The sequence below is a fragment of the Belonocnema kinseyi genome, chromosome 2, assembly GCF_010883055.1.
Source record: "Belonocnema kinseyi isolate 2016_QV_RU_SX_M_011 chromosome 2, B_treatae_v1, whole genome shotgun sequence".
Taxonomy (NCBI): Eukaryota; Metazoa; Arthropoda; class Insecta; order Hymenoptera; family Cynipidae; genus Belonocnema; species Belonocnema kinseyi.
In genome coordinates, this window is record NC_046658.1 from 4,227,390 (window position 1) to 4,235,539 (window position 8,150).

At 33.6% G+C, this 8,150-nt stretch overlaps 1 protein-coding gene across 13 annotated transcripts in view; it reads right to left on the minus strand.

Annotated features, from left to right (window-relative positions):
• The window catches only part of LOC117167579 (protein kinase C, brain isozyme), a 1,572,697-nt gene that overhangs the window by 623,284 nt on the left and 941,263 nt on the right, over positions 1-8,150 (minus strand). The gene's annotated exons all lie outside the window — the stretch shown is intronic.

Consider the following 8,150-nt stretch of genomic DNA (forward strand, 5'->3'; position numbering starts at 1 on the left):
GGGCGCATACTTTGAATAAAATATTTGTTATCATTCTCTTGAAATAAATGTGTTTTTTTCTTGAAAAAATACCGGTTTCATATGTATACACCTGGTACGTCGTAATTATACTTGTTTTCTAAAGTTTTTTCATAAAACACTAAAAATTCGTTTTTTAATAAACGAAGTATTTTTTTAGTAAAAAATATTAAATTCCAATATTATAATAAAAAAAGATTCTGTTACGTCATGTTTTATAGAAAAAAGGAATTCTTCAAATCCTACAAAAAGATTATTAAAATATTTTTATCTTTAGACAACTTATTTTTCTAAATATATTTTTCATCATTTATCTCGTGATTTTTTGGTTTCCAATTTCAAGAAAGCAAATAATTTAAAATTTTAATATGCATAATTATTTGAACTCTTAAATTAATTGCCGAATGGCTTATCAACTTTTTTAAAATAATATTTTCTTTAAAAAGTATTTCGAACATGATGCCAGCATAACAATTATTTTTATGTGGGCGAAAAACTTTAAATTAGAATGCCCTAGAACGGTTATTAAACTAATTTTAATCAAAATTACATTTATTATATAAAGTAAAAAGCGGCATCAAAAGCATTTTAAGCATTTTCATATTATAATCAAAAATGATTTAAAGAAACATTGTTTTGAACATAGAACAAAAACAATTACACCTTTGAAAGTAGTATTTATAATAAAAGAATATTTAGTATATTTCTTTACAGGATTTATACTTTTTTATGTGACTGACACTAATATCATAAAAAACTTCAGACTACTTTTGAATAAAAAATTAAGAAAGCTTTAACCCATGTGCGAATTTTCCATTGGGCCATAGTCGGGCCAACTTTCTCGGAGTTGGGCTAACTTTGCCAACCAGGCATTGGCCAACATACCGAAATGTTAATTATGGCCCAACTTTGTTTGCCGATTATCCATGACCAAAATTGGGCCAACTATGGCAATTAATACACGCAAAAAAAATTTCCATTAAATTTGATAGAACTAATCTTATTGTAGATGATACGATGGGTAGTTTAATAAATATAATATAATCACTACACTGTTTATAATCGCACGATATGAAAATTTTTATTCGCCTTGGATTTCGAAACCTGTAAGTTTCGCATTCCTCATTCCTAACGCCTAAAGCCTCTCGGCTAACCTAGCTGGAAGTAATACAAACAAATCTGAAATATAACCGACAGCTGTGCACGGCCGTCTGTAAATTTCTGTGAACCATTCTATAAACGATATTCCTACGCTCATAATAACATACCCGTATGTAATAAGATTTCAGATTTTAGAAATATTACAAATTATTATTGAATATTTTATGAGATTAAACAAGATTAAAAAAAATCAATATATATATGTATATTAATAAATTCATTATAATTCAAAGGATTTCTACAAATTGTCGAAAATTTCAAAATATTTGACAGACTTTAAAGAATTCAGGAAGATTATTTATATTTTTAAATCTTAGAAGTCATTTAAATTCTACCGAAATTCCTAAAAAATTCTTCAAAATTAGTTAAAATCTCTTAAATTAATTAAAAATGTCACAAAATCCCTTAAAATCACTCAAAATCTCTTGGACTCATAAAAAGTATTTTAACGTCTCTAAAATCTCTAGAAAATTCTTTTGCTTTTTTTGATTCTTCTCAAATATTTTCAATTTCTTTAAAATTACTTAAAATATTTTGAAATTCATTTATAAATTTTTTTTGTTTGTAATAAAAGAATGTTTAAAGCCCTCGATGCCGATCTCCGGACCGACTTTGGCCCAGAGTTGGGCCGGTAGTCGGCGATACTCGTTAACAAAAGATGTCCCATAGTTGTCCCGATGGCTGGTCCATGTTTGGGCCATTGTTGAGCCAATAGGCAGCCTAAATTCTTCAGAACTTTTTAAATTCCTTCATGCCGATCTCTGGGTCGACTTTGGCCCAGAGTTAGGCCGGTAGTCGGCTTTACTCGTTAACGAAAGATGTCCCATAGTTGCCCCGATGGTTGGTCTATGTTTTGGCCATTGTTGGGCCAATAGTCAGCCTAACTTCTTCAGAACATTCTAAATCCCTTCATGCCGATCTCTGGGCCGAGTTTGGCCCAGAGCTGAGCCCGTAGTCGGCGTTACTCGTTAACGAAAGATGTCACATAGTTGCCCCGATAGTTGGTCCATGTTTGGGCCATTGTTGGGCCAATAGTTGACCTTACTTCTTCAGAACTTTCTAAATTCCTTTATACCGATCTCTGGGCCGACTTTGGCCCATAGTTGGGCCAGTAGTCGGCTTCACTCGTTAAAGAAAGGTTTCCCATAGTTGCCCCGATGGTTGGTCCATGTTCAGGCCAAAGTTGAGCCAACAGCCGGTCCCGCGTTGTCTGCCAACGTTGGCTGTTTAGGTTGGGCTGACATAAATATCTTATAAATATAAAAAGTGGCCTAACTTTGACTGCCGATCTACGGCGTGCCAAAGTCGTTCCGACTTTGGGCCAACACACCTGCTCTTTGTGCCGAACTGCATTCGCACCTGGGAAAAATAGTTGAAAAATAATGTTGTTACATGATACTATTCTTTATCTTTAATTCTTAAATTATATATTTCGAAATAGTAATTATCTTGATGAGTTTTTTTTATGTGATTTTAATTTTATCAATAAAATATCATACACATTGTTAACAGCACTATTTGTCTTATTTAATTTTTCGCCTAATCGTTTACTAAAAAAAATGATATAAATAAATCTATACGTGCGTCTCACACACGAGATGCCTGCGCGCGTACTCGTTTTATTATCTGCGTTACTTCCAAACTGTGTCAAAAGTCCTGAACTCTTTTACATTTTCTGTATCTCAGGGTACACCGCCATCAGTTCACCACATTTTGCATTAAATTTAAACACTTATGCTTGTTTGTGACATGCTACATTCGATTAAATCAAACTAATCTGCAACCCAAAAATCTGTAGTCATGCATTGGAAAAATCATGGCTGGGACAGCAGAAACCTCAATTTGCGAATAAAAAAAAATTGGGTGCCGTTCTTAATAGTTAAATTCTCCAATTTTTGATAGAACACGTAGTTTTGTTGTATTCGCAAAAAAAAACACTGGCGATAAGAAATGGATTCGCTATGATAAACTTCAGCGTAGGAAATCGTGATTTGAGCCCCGCCAACTATCAACACCAAAACCAAACATCCATGGATCGAAGCTCATGCTCTGTATTTGACGAAATCATCAGGGTGTAGTGTACTACGATCTACTGCAACCTAATAAAACAAATACGGGCGACCTTTATCGAAAACAACTAATGCGATGGAGCCAAGCATTAGAGGGAAAAACGGCCGCAATACGAGCAGAGACACGATAAAGTTATTCTTCTGCATGGCAAGGCTAGGCCCCACGTAGCAAAACTTGTCAAAACATACTTCACAGAGAAAAATGTATGGTCAAAGTTATATGGTAAAAATTGAGGGAGCCAGCAAGTCTTTCTACATGGTCGAACGGTCCTTTCAAATTTTTTTTGACATGGTTAAAAAGACTCTTATTATATCGTCAGTCTGACTTTTATAAGAACATCATACTCATATTTGAATTATTTCAATAATCACTGTTAATTCTAGCATTAATCGATTTAGGATAAACTGGAATTGGATTCATTTACTTAAGATTAATCTTTATTTTTCAGTTCAGACATCAACTCCTGAGATTTGTGGAAAGACAGGTGGCAGGGTCAGGGTCAATGCACTCGTCCTCCTACATCCAGTTGATGGAGAGCTGGAACTGTAGTGAAAATTCGTAGAAAAAGCTTTAACATTAAATTCATAAATAATTATTTCTTATTAATTACATTTTTAAAGATTTTTATACGCATTAGTAATTTTTAAATTTAAGATTATTATCGAATCGCCCATACGAAATGACTACGTCAAAATTCTGAGATAATCGATTCGACCATCACATACGACACAGTCGAATGTCTGAGAAAATGAGATCGACCATCTGAGATTTCCGAACCGACCCTTCACAATGATCCGGTCAGTCAGCTTCAGATGACTGAGAAGACGATCTGAGACAATCGAGACGTCTTTCTGAGATTGTCGATTTGGACGTCTTCTTTTTATTTTCTAGAGATAGCCGCTTTAGCCATATTCAAGAGCTGTCCTATAGTCGACCCTGCAATATGATCTGTCTGCACATTTATATGGACAAACAGACCTTCTATTTTTCTCCGTGTTGGAAACGCTAAAATGGGAAGTCTTACCACACCCGCCGTATTCTCTAGACATCGCGCTGCCTGATTGCCAGCTCTTCCGTTCCATGACTCATGGTCTGTTTGAGCAACGATTCACTTCTTATTAGGACGTGAAAAATGGGTCGACTCTTGGATAGCTTCAAAAGTCGAGTCGTTTGTCTGACGTGGCATCCGTATGCACCCAGAAAGATGGGAGAAAGTAGTAGCTGGCAATATACAATGCTTTAAATGATCAACTGGTATCCACTTTTCTGAAATAAACACGCAATTTTACAAAAAAGCTCTCAAATTTAAGGCAAGCTCCCAATATTGTAGAATAAATCGATAAAAACTCATTAAAATATTCATAGAAATTAATTTCGAAATCCTGAGTATTTTTGTACAGCACTTTATCATATTAAATTTAGAACAAAGTTCCATAAAATTCCAAATGATTCGGAAAATACTTCAAGCGTAAGTGTGTGTGTTTTGTTTGCTATATGAAAAGGTTATTAGTTATAGGGGTGGCTAAGTTATTGAAATAGAGGTTAGTAAATAGGTTTCAGCACATAGTTATTTTTTTATATTTAATAAAATGTGATCAGTAAAATCACTGACAATAATAAAAACACTAGTAAGACCAGTCCAGCTAATAAAGGCAGCAAAATACGCTGTACTAATAATGATAGGCGAAATCATGGGGCTGTCCAGGCAATTTAAATACTGTTCGAAATATTAAAGGTGGAAATACTTCAGCCAATGAAGACAAGACTCCAGATAAGTCCAATTATCAATGAAAAAGCCAATCCAGCTACTAAAGGCAATGTAATGGGACTGCCTTACCAATTTAAAGATTTTTCAAAATAATAAAGACAAAATACATTTTGGACTACCAAAGATATTTTGTAGTCCAAATGATTATGACAAGACTGATCTGGTTAAAGTCACTGAACAGATTAAGGTCAGTCCAACGAAAAAAGGCAAGACAAGTTATTAATCCAGTCAGTTAAGAAAACACTATAAATCAGTCCAAAAAAAAAGCCAGACATGTTATTTGTCCAGTCGGTTAAGACATAACTATAGATTAGTCCAATCAATAATGGTAAGAGATGTTACAAGTCATAAGAAGCTTACTCGCATTGTAATTTGTTTCTGAATACGGCATGAATTTGTTTCATGCAGTTGTGAAACATAGGACGATCACTCATATTGTCATTTGTTTCTGAAATTCGCTGTTTCCACTTTTCTATCATTTGTACTCATCTCAGAAAACGCTTAGTTCCATTTGTTCTCAATCCTTAAAATAGAGTACTTCCGAATAGATACATCGTAAAACAGATAGAATACTTCGGAATAGATACATCGTACAATAGATACATGCGTCCGCAAATGTTAAAATGTGGATGTACGATTAAGGATTTATGTTTGCATAATACGTTTGCATAATACTTGCAGAAATCAAACTAACATGGCAGGACAATATATAATACAATTTTATGTGCGTGATGTTCGATCAGAACCTTGCGCAATGGTGCGTATTTCTGAAGAACTGAATGCGCAAAAGTGTATTAACTGACTGAAATAATAATATGTCTGATATTTGTTAGTTGGATATTGGTTAGTTGGTTGTACTGATTCAGTCTTGTATTAACCAACTACACTAATAACATGCCTTGCATTTGTTGGTAGGACTGATTTATAGTCTTTTCTAAACCGACCGGAATAATAACATGTCTTGTACTTGTTTCTTGGACTGATTTATAGTCTTTTTTGACCGACTGGACTAATAACATGTCTTGACTTTGTTGTTTCGACTAATATATAGTCTCTTCTTAACTGACTGGACTAATAACATGTCTTGCCTTTGTTTTTTGGACTGATTTATAGTCTTATTTTAACCTACTGGACTGTCATGGCTTGCCTTTGTTGTTTGGACTAATTTATAGTATAGCATATATTATTGCTTTGGAAAAGTAATTTATTAATAAAAAATATAAAATTTACAATTATTTGTCTTCTCTAAATTATCAATAATTTATACTAAAGAATTGGATGTGATTAATATAAGTTAAGAAATAAGGTGCTAAATCCTAGCGCTTTGTTTCGTTGTCAACAATTTATTTAACTTTACTTTACCCATATTAAAATTCAATTTTTCATGTTAAATGTGAGCATAAAATATATTCTTTCTAATCCTTATAATCCTTTCTTATTTATTACGACTAAAAATACTAGAAAGATCATAAGGAACTACATGGTTTAGAAAAAGCATAATCTAACAAATTTTAAGTTCTAACGTAATAATAGCGGTTGCACATCTTATTTAGAATCTTGTTAAGAAAGCATCAAACTTCGTATATTCCTATATCTTAATTTATTAATCCGCTTTTTTTAAACTTATGATAATAATTAACCTATTTTTAAACTCTGATATAGGGGATTTCTTATTGTTTCGAAATTTACAATAAAAAATATGAAAATATTAAAAAGTTCTCAGGACAAAATTTAAGCCCAAAAACATAATTGCTACTTTCGAGAATTTCTTTCCTCTTTCCGATGTTTTTCTCTGCAATTTGAGTATGTCCAATAACATAAATTTTTTCGTTAACAAAAATCTGTGGTTGGTGCAAGATACTTAAAAATATAAGAGGGACTTTATGGAGACTTTTCTATTTATTAAGAAATATTTCGAAAATTTCTATATTGTAAAGAAAAGGTCACTACCCTGCTTCTCGGAATACTGTAGCTGAGATTATAAAAATATTTAACGTTGATTTGATGGAAGAAAGACGTACATACACATCTATCGTATTCCTTTTCAAAATAATACGCTGTATGATTGTCTGTCCAGCGATATCTAAAATAATTCTATACTCTGAGCCAAAATTCAATACTAGAAGTAAAGATACGATATATCCCTCTTCCAGTTTGGTGTATTAATTACCACGATATATCATGTCTACTAAAGTGGTCCAAAAAAAGCGTTAAATTACGAATGTTATAAAGAAGTGAAGGTGCTATGAATGTTTAGTGGTGTCAAACTTACTCTGAGGAACAAATAAGCACATTTTGTTTTGTTTCTTTAATGCACTAAATCGGTTCATTTTACCTTTCTAAATTGGAACTTCGTGTGGGTTACGTTTCCAATATGATGGCATGTGCGATTTTTAATTGATTATTATGACATGTGACCTGTCTGAATTTGGCAACTAAGGACATTGACAGCATCAGCAAAAAACAGAAGTTTGGAACTGCACTGATTGCTCTTAATCTTTGGGTAAAGAAAGTACTCGTCATCGGGGGTCTTTTCTCTCTATTTCATCTGAGGGAGATACTCGTATCAGTAAGTCAGGGATGCCTTCTGTCTCGCTGGGGCCAGGAGTTGAAACACTAATCTCCATTGCTGTTGCTAAGGGACAGGAGTTTGGCCTTCTAAAAATCGCTACCTTGTTGGAGAATTTTGAGTCCAAACAAATGGCATTTAATAATTCATTTGAGTTGGCCATCAAGGAACAAAAGTTGATGTCGTCAAAAATACTCGTACTTCCCGCATTGCGATATTAGAGGAGACCACATCTTCGAACGTGACGGATATCATAAAGTTTCAAGCGGATTCTGAATCAGCTTCAGATAATATCAGAGTTTTGAAGACTCAAATTTTTAGTTTAATGAATAGATATGACTACTTAGAACAAAATGCGCTTTCTTCAACACTTGAAGTTCACGCGTTACCGGTCAAACAGTTAGAGGATTTGCCCGCTACTTTTTGTCAGATTGCTGTTGCTTTAGAGGTGCCACTCACAAAAGATGATACAGTCTGTCAAGTTAAAGCGTGGGTGGCTTTACTCGCAGTCGGTAAGGTGTATCGACATGATTTTGGTGTCAAAATATTAAGAAGAGCTCCCTC